Genomic DNA, 15,294 nt, shown 5'->3' on the forward strand with positions numbered 1-15,294 from the left:
AACAACTCCAGGATTTTGGCCAAGCCAGCATGAGGCAGGAGTTGCCATCTCCCTCTCATTGTGAAGGGGGTCAGAGCAGGAGGTGAGAAAATGAGAATTCATTCTAGGCAGACCAAGCGACAGTAGCAAAGCAAAGTAACCATGGAGTGTGTGCGGGGAGCTGCCAGCCCCTGGAGACACCAAGGAAGGGTGTGGGGTGGATGAGACCAGACAGAGATGAGCACACATGAAGTTGAGAAGCCTCCTCCCTCAGCATCTGCTCATCCAGAGTTTGGGATTTTCTGGGTGGGTCTGGCTGGCAGAAGCTATACAAGAGCTCAGGGATGCTGCTGGGAGAATACCAGATTTCACTTCATCCAGGACATCACTTGTAAATTCAGTCGTTGTTTTGTATTCTTCCAAGAAATTATGTTAACACTTATGTTATGGTGGGTTACTGTTGTGTCACTTGGATTTTGCCCTTTATGCATATTACATGCATATTAAAAGTGCCCTTCCACACTTAGACATAGAGATTCATACCCTACATCTCTCCATGCAAGCAGAAAAGGCACAAAATTAATTGGTTAAGATTTTGCAAACGTCTTCACATTCAGAGTTTGACGCCTCCAAAATACTCTGAGACTAAATCATCTATGTTCAGGTTTTCCATCCACCTGGGAGCTACATGTGCTCATGAGCGACAGGGAAGGCTGCCTTCTTTGGAAAGTTCCCCACATTCATCTCGACAGCCCTTCTGCGCTGTTGAAGCTGCTGCATACTTGATCTCTGTCGACGTCTTAGGGAAGGCCAGTATGTCACTATTGCTGCTGGATGTGATCTGTTGCCAGGCACATCCTGATATCAGAAACGTTAAGATGTATTAAAAAGATCTGTTTTGGAACCAATGACATAGGAGAGGATTTGGGCCATCACTCCAATCTTTCGCCTTGAGGTTGGAGATAATTTATACCCAGAATAACATTATGAAAGGCCAAAAGGACAGGAGAAGGAGTTGCGCTGACAAGTTTCCGAGGTGGAATTATTCCAGGTGGGGCCAAGACCCAGCATGTGTCCCAGGTGTGGGTGACTGGAGTGAGGTAAGATGTCGACCAGTGGAGTGAGAGGTGGTCAAGTTCTGAGCTGTGGCTGTTGGCAGGGAGTCCATATGGATGTTTAAGCCTCCTGGGACCACGGCAGAGGATGGAATGGAGACTTCAGCAGTGCCTTGGGGCTGCTGTAACAAAACACCACAAACTGGGTGGCTTAGAACAACAGGAATTGGTTCTCGCAGCCTTCTGGAAGCTGGACGTCTGAAACCAGTCTGGCAGGGTTGGCTCCTCCCAGTGGGCCTGGCTTCTGGGGTCCCTGGCAATCCTTGAGGTTCTGTGGCTCACACAGGCATCACTCCAAGCTCTTTCTTCATTGCCGCGTGGCCTCCTCTGTGTGTCTCTGTGTGTTCTTGCCTCTCATAAAGACTCCAGTCATTTGGATTTAGGGCAGACCCTAATCCAGCATGAATTCAGCTTACTTTAACATGTTTGCAAAGATTATTTCCAAATAGGATCATGTTCTGAGGTTACAGGGGGACCTAGCTTGGGGGCACACTGTTTAACCCAGTACGGAGAGGAAGATTGAGCCAGCTCCTGAGTTATGCATGGAGAGGGAGGGGTGGACAAGAGGCTGGTCAATGGCAGGGGTGAGGAGAGGAGCACAGGCCGGAGCAAACCTTGGGGACCGCAGGGCAGGAGGGCGGGGCAACCTCACAGGGCCTCCCTGTTGATGGGTTTGGCCCTCCCAGCACTTCTGTCCCATCCCCTCGGTAACCTCTAGGCCTCCTGAGCCTGGGAGCTCTTTGATGCCCTGGCGTCCACTCCAGTCCTTGCCCTCTGCCCACTCCAATGGATGTGGTGTTTCTGACCTTCCCTAATTCCTGGGCCATCCTCACCCAGAAACAGCTCCAGCCCATCATCCCTTTGGCAGAGCCCCAGGCACACTTTCCGCCCTAAGATAAAATCAAACATCAAAGGAGTATGAAATTTCACACAAGGGCGGAAGAACGCTGGTCCGGAATTGGCAGTGGAGGCCAAGGGAAAGCTAACTCCTGTTGTTACTAGACTGGGAGTCAGGACAAATGGCCCCGTGTGGAAGCCGGGGGAATGACCTCATCTCCTGAGGCCACAGTTCTTCATCCATGAATCCAAAAGCCTGGCTTAGGGGACCGACCGTAAGGGCACCTTCATGTCCCAAACTCTCCAAGTGAAAAAACGGGCAGGCAAGGGAGCATTCCACAGCCATTTCTGATTCCTTGTTTCTCTTTACAAAATGTGTTTTTTCACATTATGGCTTTTACTCCTCACCTTATCATTGAAATAGTTCCCAAATCTATAATCCTTCTGCAAACCATAACAGCTTAATGAATTCTACCAGCAAGAGAAAGCAACCAGTTTATCACAGACACGTTAACATTTGTCTGTGATGCAGCTTCTATTCTGTTGCACGCTGGCACCACTTGAGAGCTTAAAGATACATATGTACTGGGGAGAATAATGAAATAATGACCCCCGCAGGCATCCAGGTCCTGATCCACAGAACCGAAGGCTGTTAGGTCACAGGCAAAGGCGTCGGATCAGCTGACGTAAAGTAAGAAGAGGATCTGGGATTATCCAAGTGGACCCGATGTCATCACGGGGTCTTTAAATGGAAAAGAAGGCAAGGTGGAGGGTGGTTAGGGAAGAAATGTCAGAAGGATGTGATGTGAGGACCCACTAGGCTTTGCTGGCCTTGAGACGGAAGAAGGGGCCCCAACCCAAGGAATTATGGAAGCCTCTAGAAGCTGAACAAACTGAGGAACAGATTTTCCTCCAGGAAGGAATGCAGACTGCTGAAACTTTGAGTTTAGCCCAGTAAGACCTGTTTTGGGCGTCCAACCTTCAGAGCTGCGAGATAATCAATCTGCGGGGTTTTGTTGTTTTCATTTTCGTGGTTCGTTTTTTGTTTCTTGTTTTTTTTTTCTTTTAAGATGGAGTTTCAATCTTGTCACCCAGCCTGGAGTGCAATGGCACAATCTCGGCTCACTGCAACGTCCGCCTCCCGGGTTCAAGCGATTCTCCTGCCTCAGCCTCCTGAGTAGCTGGGATCACAGGTGTGCACCACCACACTCGGCAAATTTTTGTATTTTTAGTAGAGATGGGGTTTCACTATGTTGGCCAGGCTGGTCTCCAGCTCCCGACCTCAAGTGATCAACCCGCCTCAGCCTCCCAAAGTGCTGGGATTCCAGGTGTGAGCCACTGGGTCCAGCCCAGTGTTGTTTTAAGTGACTCAATCTATGGTGACTTGTTACAGGCTGGGTAGGAAACTGATGCAATAGTTATGCTTGAGCCCCACCCCAGACCAATTAAATCAGGGTCTCTGGGCAGTGAGGCCTCTGGATGCTAATACCCAGCCAGAGGCCGCTCGTGAAATGCCGCAACATTTATTTCATAACTATTCCTGACCTCCAGTAAACTCGGCAACCCGGTAGGAGCAGATTTCCTTGTCTGTAGAATGAAAAGTGGAGAAAGCTCATCAACGGACCTTGTCTGAACTTCTGCTGAGGGCCAGGATGGGACAGGTGTGTGTGATAGAGAACGCACAAGGGTTCCTGCCATGGCAGGGTGTTCATCTGTGTAGGCTGTAGCGACCCGGGTTACTGACAAATTCAGATACTTACGAGGAAGAAATCAATTCCGGACAGATCAAAGCCCAGTGTGGAAGCCTCCCCACTACCAGAAACAGTCAGCTCAGCTCCGGTGAAATCAGCGAGGAGGGGAGTGCATTCCCTAGGGCCTCTTCCAGTGGCCATGGCCATTGTATCACCTAAGTTTATAGAGGGTGGGAGGGAAGAGATTCGTTTGGGTGAGCAGGCAGGGCAGCATCAGAGCTTATCTTGGCCAGCCCAGGCCAGCACTCCGGGAAGGCTGCTGCAATGAGGGCATCCCATTTCTCAGCTCTGCTCCCCAGCGCTGATGCTCTCTTGGGTTCCAGGAAGACTCAAGACACCCGAAGCTCCTGCCCTGACAGCCTGAAGCCTCCAGCCAAGCAAGAAAGACAGGACCCTTTTCCAAGACATCCCAGAAAAAGCCTCATGGCAGCTGACCGGTTCTAATCTAGTCCCACAACCATCCTTAGACCAATTACTGTGACCAGGAGAACACTCAGAGCCGTGTCTAGTCCAGTGGTCACATCCTGAGAAGGAGACGGGCCCCCGACAACAGGGGCTGAACCTTGTCTTTGGGTTACAGCCATAGGAGATGAGCTTGAAACCAGAAGGAGCTTCTGATGAAAACATTCTGAGATCTCTTTGATCTTGCTGAGCTTGAAGAGGCTGTGGTTCTCCCGATATCCCAGACCCAGGCCCACACACGGCTGCCATGCAGGACAAGTTGGTCTGTCTGTCAGTCACCATCATGCTTCCTTCCAAGCTGACCCAGCCATGCCCAGCCTGTCCTCAACTGCAGAGTCAGAGTGAGGCCAGGAAGCTGTTTGCAAAGGTGTGTGCGCTGTCAGGCCAGGCTGGGGCGCGTCCTGGGCCGGGAGGTCAGCAGCAACGCAAAGTGGGCAGGGACATTTCTGCGATGTCATCTTGAATGTGTTCCCCAGAGGAAGTCCCTTCCGTAAAGCCAGATTCAAGAAGTCCTTGTTTTTAAAGCTCAAAGGACACCATCTGGCCTCTGAAAGTCTTAAACATCTGAAAGCTTAAAGTGCTGCCATGTGGCTTCCCTGGAGGCAGACGGTGACATGGAGGTAGAGTGTGGCCTGACTTCTGTGAGGAGGATCCCTGTGGTGAACCTCTGCAGAAAGGAGAGGCAGGCCAGGGAGCAGGCAGAGGGAGAAGTCGGCCTCCCCGACGGGACCCAGGACAGCCACGACCCACCCCGCAGAGCATTCTGGAGCTAGAGTTATTCCTAGCAGTGTTGAGTTGGGTGGGTGTCTGTATTCCCTCATGGATCTGTCCCTGGATCGTGGAAGGTTTGTTGTTGTTGTTTAATTCTAAGAGCTCTTTATATATTCTGGATATTGATCCTTTATCAGACATATGACTTTCAAATATTTTCTCCCATTTTGTGAGTTGTCTTTTCACTGTTATGGCAAGCACCTTTGATGATACATAAAAGATTTTAATTTTTATGTAGTCTTTGTTTTGTTTTGGATGATGCTGTTACGTTATCACATACAGTGCTGCAGGACAGGAAATCAGTACGTCCTCCCAACCTGTAGCAAAGAAAAGGGCCCAAGCTGAGCAGCATATTCTGTCCCCTATGCACCGTGACTGGTTTGGAGATGGGCAAGGACCCAGTTTGTCCCAGTGAGGTTCAGTCCAGAACTTTTCTTAGAATGACTAGGGAGAAAGATTTACCTACCTACCTCTGAGGCTAAGAGCAAGTTAGGAACTTCTGGAAGCCATCTGGTCACCATGAGGGAAGGGCGTAATAGAGAGGAAGGCAGGGAGAGAGAAGGTGTGCATGTGAGTGTGTGATTGATTGGTTATGTGCATTGGTAATCGACAACTTACCCATGCTGCCTTACACCAACTTGAATTGTGCTTTCTTTCACTTGCAATAGAGAGAGCCGGATGGATACAGAAGTTACTCTGAAAGTCTTTTAAGGCCTCTCCATTGAACAGATGAGGGAACTGAGGCTCAGGGAGGGGAGCCCACATATCTGATACATTTCATCAGGAACTATTAAAGGTCTCTTGCAAGAAGCACATCTGTTCAAATATTTGCATGGACCTTCCTTGTGAGATGAGATCTTTGTCTCCATTTTGCTCTCACCTCCTGTGCTAGGAGAAGGGACACCTTGGGATTCGTCGTTTCCAAAAAGAAAACTAAGGAAGAAATCACAGAGGGCCCCTGATATGGTTTGGCTGTGTCCCCACCCAAATCTCACTTTGAATTGTAACAATCCCCACGTGTCAAGGGCAGGACCAGGTGGAGATAAGTGAATCATGGAGGTGGTTTCCCCCATAGTGTTCTCGTGGTAGCAAGTCTCAGATCTGATGGTTCTATGGGAGATCCCCTGCACAAGCTCTCTTGCCTGCCGCCATGTAAGATGTGACTTTGCTCCTCATTCGCCTTCTGCCATGATTGTGAGGCCTCCCCAGCCATGTGGAACCATGAGTCCATTAAACGTTTTTTCTTTATAAATTACCCAGTCTCAGGGATGTCTTTATGAGCAGTGTGAGAACAGACTAATACAGCCCCCAAGTCAGTAAGGGAACCAGGTTCTATATAAAAGACCAAACAAAATTCATATTTGAAACTTATCTTGAAACAATTTTCAGAGTTCAGAGAAATAAAACAAGGTTTACACATTTTTTGACAAATTATATGGGGTGGAAAGTGAAAGATTTCTTCCCATACTAACACATTTCTTTATATCCCTGCAGAATTTTCCTTTGTTTATTTAAATACAAGGCAACATAACATGCATGTTTTTCTGCAATTTTCTTTAAAAGAAAAGTTAACAATATACTGTGACTGTTTTTCCAGGGCAGAATATGCCAAATCAACTACATTCTTTTTAATAGATCCATATTTCAGTTTCATTCAGTAAATACCAAGGTTGTTTTGATTTTTGTTATTACAAACTAATCTGCACATATATCCTTAGGCATAGAAAGCTGTAAATCTAGGATTAGGTACAGAATCACTTCCAAAAGTAAGAGGTCTAGACAGAGGTCTGATTGCAGACTCTCTCGTGCTGTTGAGTGACCTGTGTGGATTTCTCTCAATATATTTACTGTTTGGGTGTTTTGATATCTGCTAAAATATGTCTTCCTTATAATATTTCCTATTTGAACATATTTTTAACTATTCTCTTGCATTTGTCTCTTCAAGTAACCTTTAATAAATATGACATGTTAATAAGTGCTTCATTTAAATATTGATTGGATATACCCTAAATTTCTTAATTTACAACTTCATGCTAGTGAGTTTTCTTTTATCCTTTTCAGTATAGACTTATAATTTCATTCAGAGAGAGATAGAATACATGGGTAAGAATTTTATTGCTTCTTTTCACTGTTTTTAACTATTACTTCCTTCCTTACCTTATTGAATTAACTAGCAAGCCCAGAACAATGTTGAATAACCCTGGTACCAGCAGATATCACTTACTGCTATCTTTAATTGTAACTGCCTTTCATGTTGCACCAATTTATCTAATGTTTACTAGTTCTTGTTATATATCTTTTACTATATTAGAACTTCCATCAATAGCCAAGAGAAAACAGTAATAATTATCAAGTTTCCTCAGAATTTTTCCCATTTAACGATTGAATCATAGTTTTTTAGCCTTTAGCCTATTGTGGTAGTTAGCCTTCAATAAAATGCCCAACAATTCTCGAATCCTGGCATTCACACACCAGGAAGCTGTCTAGGGCTGACCTGTGTAATCAATAGACGATGTGGAATAACAGAGCATGAATTCCAGAGCTGGGCCATAAAATACCTCGAATTACCTGCTATGGGGGAATCAGCTGCCATGTCATGAGGATCCTCAAAGAGTCCTAGAAAGTTCACGTGGCCAGGAACTGAGGCCTCCAGCCAACCACCATGGGTGCCTTCCAGGGGTGCCATCTTGGAAGCCAGTCTTCTGCCCCATTTAAGCCTTCAGATGACCGCAGCCCCATCAACATCTTGACTGCAACTTCTTGAAAGACACTCTAAGCTACAGCCACCTAAGGTGCTCTGGGTACATAATGGAAACTGTGATAAAATACATATCTTAACAGCTTAACAAGCTGCTAAGGTTTGAGGTGATTTGTTATGCAATGGTAGATAACTAATGCACATACTAATTGATTTTTAAATAACTCTTCCAATGTTATTTCATCCTTTTATTACTGGGATAAAATAGTTTAGTCATGGTATATTATTCTTTAATACACGGATGGATTCAGTTTGTTAATAGTAAATTTTGAGTTTTTTATTCTTATTTGCAAAAGTGATTAAACTCAGTTGGTATTTATTAACCTGTTTGTCAAGAACCGTAACTCTGGAAGTTTAATTGGAGCTCTGACAAAGGCAATTCTATTAAACCACTCTGGGAAGCATCTGTATAATGAATGCCCCTCTTGGAGATTTACAATGCTTGTTAGTGCAGTGTTTTTACCACCTGAATCCAAATTACCTGGGTATCTGCTAAATTCAGATTTTCTGGCTTTATTCAATAAAAATCTGTGATTTGGGTCTGGAAACCTGCATTTTAACAAGTTACCAGAGATTCTTATGCACACAAAAGTTTTAAAACTCTATCTTAATATATTAAAGCTTCTGGGAAGTTCAACAATTAAAAAAAAAACTCTTAATGGTAAACAAATTCATTTTTGAGGGAAGGTTTTCTTCTCTTGTTAGATACGTTTCTAAAAATGTTAGTTCAGATTTATAGTTGTATGTTTTAAATATGTATATAATACTGTTTATTAGATTTTGGTGTCAGAATTTTATCAGTCTTGTGGAATATACTAGAAAATTTTCTGTGTTTTTATCTAGGCTTCAGGATAGTTTAAATCACAGAGCATTTACCTGTTCCTACAGGGTCGGATGGTAAATTTTTGATGTCCTTCTCATTTTTAAATAATTATTATCCATATTTTCTACTTCTTTATTTAACTCTGGTAATTGCTCCTTTCATCCAGATAATAAGTATCTATTGGTATGAAGGTATACATGGCATTCTCTAAGTTTTATAAATCTCTGCCATATCACCAAGTATTTTGCCTTATTTCTATCATGAAAAATTTAGTTTCTCTCTCTCTCGTTCTCGCTTTTGTTCTCACTCAAGTTTGCCAAGAGATTTATCTCTCTTAGTCTATTCAAAGCTGTGGTTCTTTATCAATTCTGTTTTTAACTCCTTAATTTTTTTCTATACACCTCATTTTTTTTCCATTTCACCTATTTTACTCATTAATTTCTTATTTTTTCTTAGCTTCTTCAGTTAAATATTTAATTCATTTGTTTTTAGCCACTTTATTAATAATAAGAGGATGTTCATTATAGGACTTTTCCCCTGATTACAGATTGGGCCACATTCTGGTTTTTGTTGTTATTGCTGTTGCAGTTTTTTTTAACCATCATCTTAAACAAAGTTTTAATTTGTGTAAAATATACACATAATTAAGAGTATCCAGGGCTTATAATTTGAGAAGCATCCCTTCTCTGCTCTCCTGGTGCCCCACGACTTCCTGCTTGCTTTCCCAGGAGAAAGCATGCTGGATTATTGCAGCTGTCTCTGGTCCATTTCCATTTTAAAAAGGTGTTTTCAGCATTACATCATGATATAGTACTAGTTTTAGACATTATCTGTTAACTGCCTGTTAGAAGAAACTATAGTCTCTTTTGTATGTGGCCCCTGCCTCCTTCCCTGCCACTCTCCCAGTATGAGTGAGATCGTTTATCTGAGATTATTTCTATAACTCAATCACTTCTCAGGGCTTGTATTTGGAACATCTTATCTTGCCCAGCTTTTCCTGTGAATGGGGAAGAAAGACTTGCCAATGCACCTGGCTGGACCCAGGCAGGCTCTTCTCTCCTTGAGCAGCAGCAGCAACCACGAGTCTTCAGCTTGACCTCTCAAGTCCACAGCGGCGGCCTGTGGATGTCCATCAGGGACTAGCTAAGGTGGCTACATATTTGACTTGAGCCTCACCCAATACCTGAGAAGGTTGGCTTAGAGCTTCCCATTTGGAAGAACTCAGTTTTTGTCTTGCACTTTGTTTTATGTTTTTAATTCTTGAGTTAATTTTTCATTTACTGTAAGTTCTGGGATACATGTGCAGAACGTGCAGGTTTGTTACATAGGTACACATGTGCTATGGTGATTTGCTGCACCCATCAACCCATCATCTAGGTTTTAAGCCCTGCCTGTATCTGGTATTTGTCCTAGTGCTCTCCCTCCCCTTGCCCCCACCCCCTGACAGGCCCACCTGTGTGATGTTTCCCTCCCTGTGTCCATGTGTTTTCATTGTTCAGCTCCCACTTATGAGTGAGAACATGTGGTGTTTGGTTTTCTGTCCTTGTGATAGTTTGCTGAGAATGATGGTTTCTAGCTTCATCCATGTCCCTGCAAAGGACATGAACTCATTCTTTTTCATAGCTGCATAGTATTCCGTGATGTATATGTGCCACATTTTCTTAATCCAATCTATCATTGATGGACATTTGGGTTGGTTCCAAGTCTTTGCTATTGTAAATAATGCTCCAATAAACATACATGTGCATACCACAATGAGACACCATCTTGTGCTAGTTATAATGGAGATTATTAAAAAGTCAGGAAACAACAGATGCTGGAGAGGATGTGGAGGAATAGGAATGCTTTTACACTATTGGTGGGAGTGTAAATTAATTCAACCATTATGGAAGACAGTGTGGTGATTCCTCAAGGATCTAGAACCAGAAATACCATTTGACCCAGCAATCCCATTATTAGGTATATGCCTAAAGGATTGTAAATCATTCTACTTTGTTCTATTTTTATTTATTATGGATAATTATTAGTATTATTATTCTATTTTTATTTTATTTTATTTGAGATAGGGCCTTGCTCTGTCACCCTGACTAGAGTGTAGTGGCACAATTAAGACTCACTGTAGCCTCCACCTACCAGGATCAGGTGATCCTCCCACCTCACCCTCCAGAGTAGGTGGGACTACAGGTGCACTACCGTGCCCAGCTAGTTTTTAATTTTTTTGTAGAGACAGGGCCTCACTGTGTTGCCCAGATTGGTCTCAAACCCCTGACCTCAAGCAGTCCTCCCGTATTGGCTTCCCAAAGTGCTGAGATTGCAGACGTGAGCCACTGCACGCAGCTTATTATGGAATATTTTAACTTACACAAGTAAACATAGTATAATGAACTCCCAGCTTCAGAGAAAGCGAGAGAGAATAGGGAGTCACTCAGCTTTAAGACTGTCAACTCACAGCCAATCTGATTTTATCTACACCTCCATCCACTTTCCCTGCTCCTCTATTATCTTGAAGCAAATCCTAGAAATCATATTTTATTCATAAATATTTCAGTATGTATCTCTAACAGATAAGGACACTTTCTTTAATATAACCATGATGCCATTATCCTAAAATAGTAATTCTTTAATATCATAAAAAAAATCCACTCAATATTCAAATTTCCGGTTGTCTTCTAAAAGTCACATGGGGTCAAACCAAGTCTCTTTGATTTTAGGTTCTACGTGTTGGTTTGAACCAGGAGCTGAACAGCTCCACACCTGCTGACTGGCTGTACTATCTTTTGTTTTCATCTCTGGAGTTCCCAGCCATTTTTTTTTTTCAATATTTGTGGAAGAAAGTTTCTTTTATCCATTTCCTAGTTTCGATTTTGCTAATCATGTCCTTATGGAGCGTTGTGTAGTATTTTTCTCTGTCCTCTGTGTTTTTTTTGTGGATTGCAAGCTGGAGGGGTGGGGTTCATGAAACTCAATTTTTTAAACAGGAAATCTATCTACATGAGGTGTTGTCTCATGAGGAGGCATACAACGCTTGACTGTCTTTCATTTTGTTATGTTAACAGACCAGTGTTCAATGCCTGGATCCATTATTTTTAAAGAAAGCTTGCCAAATGTTAATACTCTGTTCTCTTGTTTCCTCATCTATTCAGTGGAATAACTCCACAAAGAGAAGCTTCCTCTCAAATACTATTTGGTAATTGGCAATATTTTAAGTCTTTTTCTTTCATTAACATACATCAACAACAAACGTACTATTTGCTATGTATAATTCCGTGTGTGTACATGGAAACTGAGGGCTCTGAGTTGTCAGAGACTCCTAGAACTGCCTAAGGAGTTTCATCAATAGATCTCTCGTTGTTGGTCAGCCAGCTTGGAGACAGTTCCTTGACAGTGCCTGGCTGTCTAGAAGAGGACAGTCCACTCCCCATTCTCACTGGAGCTTGGTGTATCTGTGTGACTATGTTCTGGCCATTGAGATAAAAGTGGAAAACATGAGGCTGCTTTCATGAAGCTGTCTTAAAAGGCAGCTTTGCTGGCTCCTGACCTCCTCCTCTTCGCCTCCTCCTCATGCTTGGAATACATGGAATCCAGAAGAGAGGGCTGGAGGTCCTGCAGCCTTCTTGGACTAGGAAGTCAAGCTCCACACCTTAGAAATAGCAGACATAAAAGCCACACAGTCCACGGATCCCTGAAACTCTCCACAAGCCATATGAACCTGAGCTGTCCACCTGCAGGTTGCTTTCACATGAGAGGGAAATAGATTCCTATCTTCTGGAAGATACTGTGTTGGGGATAAGGAGGTTCTATTAATCTTGATGTGTGGAGTTGTCCAGCTCCCACATCCTCCCAGGTGAAGCAGCTCTTCTCTTCACTCTGCAAACCTTGGAGACCTGCTTGGAGGAGGGTTGTGGGGAGCACGGGTCCTATTCTCCTTTGGCACTCCCTCCACTGGCTCCAGCTCAACAGCCTTTAATTTGGATGACACATGACCCCACTCAGCTGCTCCAGTCCTGAAGTAGGGTTAAATGGGAAGTAAGGCACTCCAGATACAACTCTGGTCTTATCTCCGACCTCTTTAAAGCATCTGTGGAGGCACAGACGCCAGCAGCAATGGCCTCCCTCCTGCAGGATTCTGTCATCTCCTGTTTCCAGGCACCTGGAATCTTATGGGGCTTTTTAACTTCCCATCATAAAACAGCTCTCTCTGTCATCCAAGGCATGCATGGGCCATCTCATCCCTTTGATCCTCTGTCTCCCTAACAATGCTCACCCGTTTGGACTGTGTTTCTCTAACATGTATGGTTCTGCCACCACACACACAAAAAAGAACAAATGTGGTTTCTTCTCCTTTATGATCATCTTGTCTGGAGAATTTGCCAGAATTCATGGAGTTGCATAAAGGAGCTAAGTGGAAAATGGACTACGTTTAAGCTCAATTGTTTTGCGCTATGAAAATTCAAAAATATGCCTCCACCTTGCTTCTTGCAAATTTTATCGAAAGGTCTAGAAATGGACAATAAGACATAAATGTCGTCTACCCTATCTGAGCCTTTTGAGTCCATAAAGCAAATCATCACCCTCTAATTAAGACGTGCTTGTTTTTTTCTGATTAACAAAATGTTAAGGGGGTTATTTTTGATATTTCATGTGGGAGCTTCACATTTGGGTGTCAACAAATATCTCAGACCAATGCGTGCATTCACAGATCCTTGTGTGGTGCTGTGCATCATGCTCCTAATCCCACTTTTAGTAAATAAAAAAGAATTGAGGTGGCAGAGATAGCAAGTGCACACATAGGGCAGAAGGGATTGACTTGAGACTAAGCATAATCTGATCTAATAAGAGACTCAAGTTTATGAGACTCATTACGAGACTGTGACACACATGTGCTTATTTCCACTTTACAGATGTGGAAACTGAGCTAGTGAGTGACACAAACGAAATTCTAATTCTAGCCTTGTCTACTTCCAAAGCCCGTGTTCTTCCCCTCCACTGCTCCCCTGCTGTTGGTTTGGGCCTGGTAGTGAACCTCGGCTGCTACCAAATGTATCTGTGGGAGGTCCTTGTAGGAGAGCATCTGGAAGGAAGAGGGCGTAGGAGACCTATCTTGAGGTTGTGTTTGCGCAGAAAGGAAGGTCATTGCTCCTGTGGAGTAGGAGGCTGGAGATTATAAGGGGGCTAAATAAAGCTCCTTAGTGTAGGACTCCAATCCCAGCAAAGGAATATGACAGAACCAAAAAGCAAAGCCAGGCAACTCATGTAGGAAGGTGGTCCCCGCTGGCTCCCCTTCCAATTTCGGGAGCGCTGTAGAGGCTACGGGGTTGCATTTCGTATTCTCTTCCTTTACTGATTACAAGTTGATACATGAAACCACAGGGAAGTGGTTGAATCATCTGAACGACATTTTTCTCTCTGACTTAATATATTCTTCAGTTAAAAGAACGCTCTAAAGAGGTTTTGTCCCTGGGGTTCCATCCTTGGCTCCCGGATCTCATTCCACAGCCCCACCCAAGACTTCCCCCAAGCTTCAGGCTCATTTATCCAAGTGTCTGCCATGCCGCCACCTGGATGTCCTGCAGGCACTGCCGCTCAGCAAGTCTGACTCTGAGCCCCTCTTCCTCCCGCAGGGGCATCTTCGAGGCTGGCCCCTCTGTCTGCCCAACGCACCTGGGCTACAACCCCGGAGCCTTAACCCCCTCCCTCTTCTTTATCCCCCCTCCCTCTTCTTTATACCCCCTCACTCAAATCACCAAACCCTCCACCGCAGACTGGGGCAGTCACTCTTTCTTCGTGCTCACAGGCATATGTATCAATTGCTGAGTGACGACATAATATTCTATTTATCTGCATATGCATCTGTTTTCCCAGCTGGGTGATGACCAACCTGGAGGCAGAGTGAAGACTCGTTTCATCTTTTGATCTGTAATCCTCAGCAGCACCTGACATGAGGCCTCAATAAATATTTGCTGCATGATTATTGTTGAATGACTTGTAGATGCAAAATGCTGTATAAGCGTGAGATGCAGCACGGGTGTGTGGAGAGAGGTGGACGGAGAGGAAATTTAATAACACCTTAGACTTGCTCATGAACGCAGCCATGAGCTGCATGCTAGGGGTGCAACAAAAGGGCAGGAAAGACCCCACTAGAGCCCCCAGTGACAGACAACGAGCATGTGAACAGGTCCATAAGGAATCCAGGATCACATTGCAGTGTGTGTCATTCAGGCAGTGCCCCAGGTACTGTGACAGGGAGTGGCGGGGTGACCTGCTTTTTACAGAGTGATCATGAAGGGCTGATTGCCTGAGGAAGTGGGAGTGAATGCAACTGTGAGGAGAGATGCCAAAAGAACATTCCAGAAAGAGGGAAGAGCAGGCGTGATGGCCCTGCCCGGGAAGGGCACCTGTGGAATACTCAGGCCGCCTGGAGCCTAGTGGGGTGCAGGGAGCACGACAGGAGATGAGGTTGACCATGCGGCAGAGCCATGCCTGGAGAAGCACGCAGGCAGGGGAGGGGCCGGAGTTTATTCTCAGACCCGTGAGAAACCAATAAGGGGTGTTTTTGTTTGTTTGTTTTGAGACGGAGTTTCGCTCTGTCACCCAGGCTGGAGTGCAGTTGTGCGATCTTGGCTCACTGTAACCTCCTCCTCCTAGGTTCAAGCAATTCTCCTGCCTCAGCCTCCTGAGGAGCTGGGAGTACAGGTGCCCGCCACCACACCTGGCTAATTTTTTGTTTTTTTGGTAGAGACGGGGTTTCACCATGTTGGCCAGGCTGGTCTTAAACTCCTGACTTCAAGTGATCTACCC

The sequence above is a fragment of the Piliocolobus tephrosceles genome, chromosome 10 (assembly GCF_002776525.5).
Source record: "Piliocolobus tephrosceles isolate RC106 chromosome 10, ASM277652v3, whole genome shotgun sequence".
NCBI lineage: Eukaryota > Metazoa > Chordata > Mammalia > Primates > Cercopithecidae > Piliocolobus > Piliocolobus tephrosceles.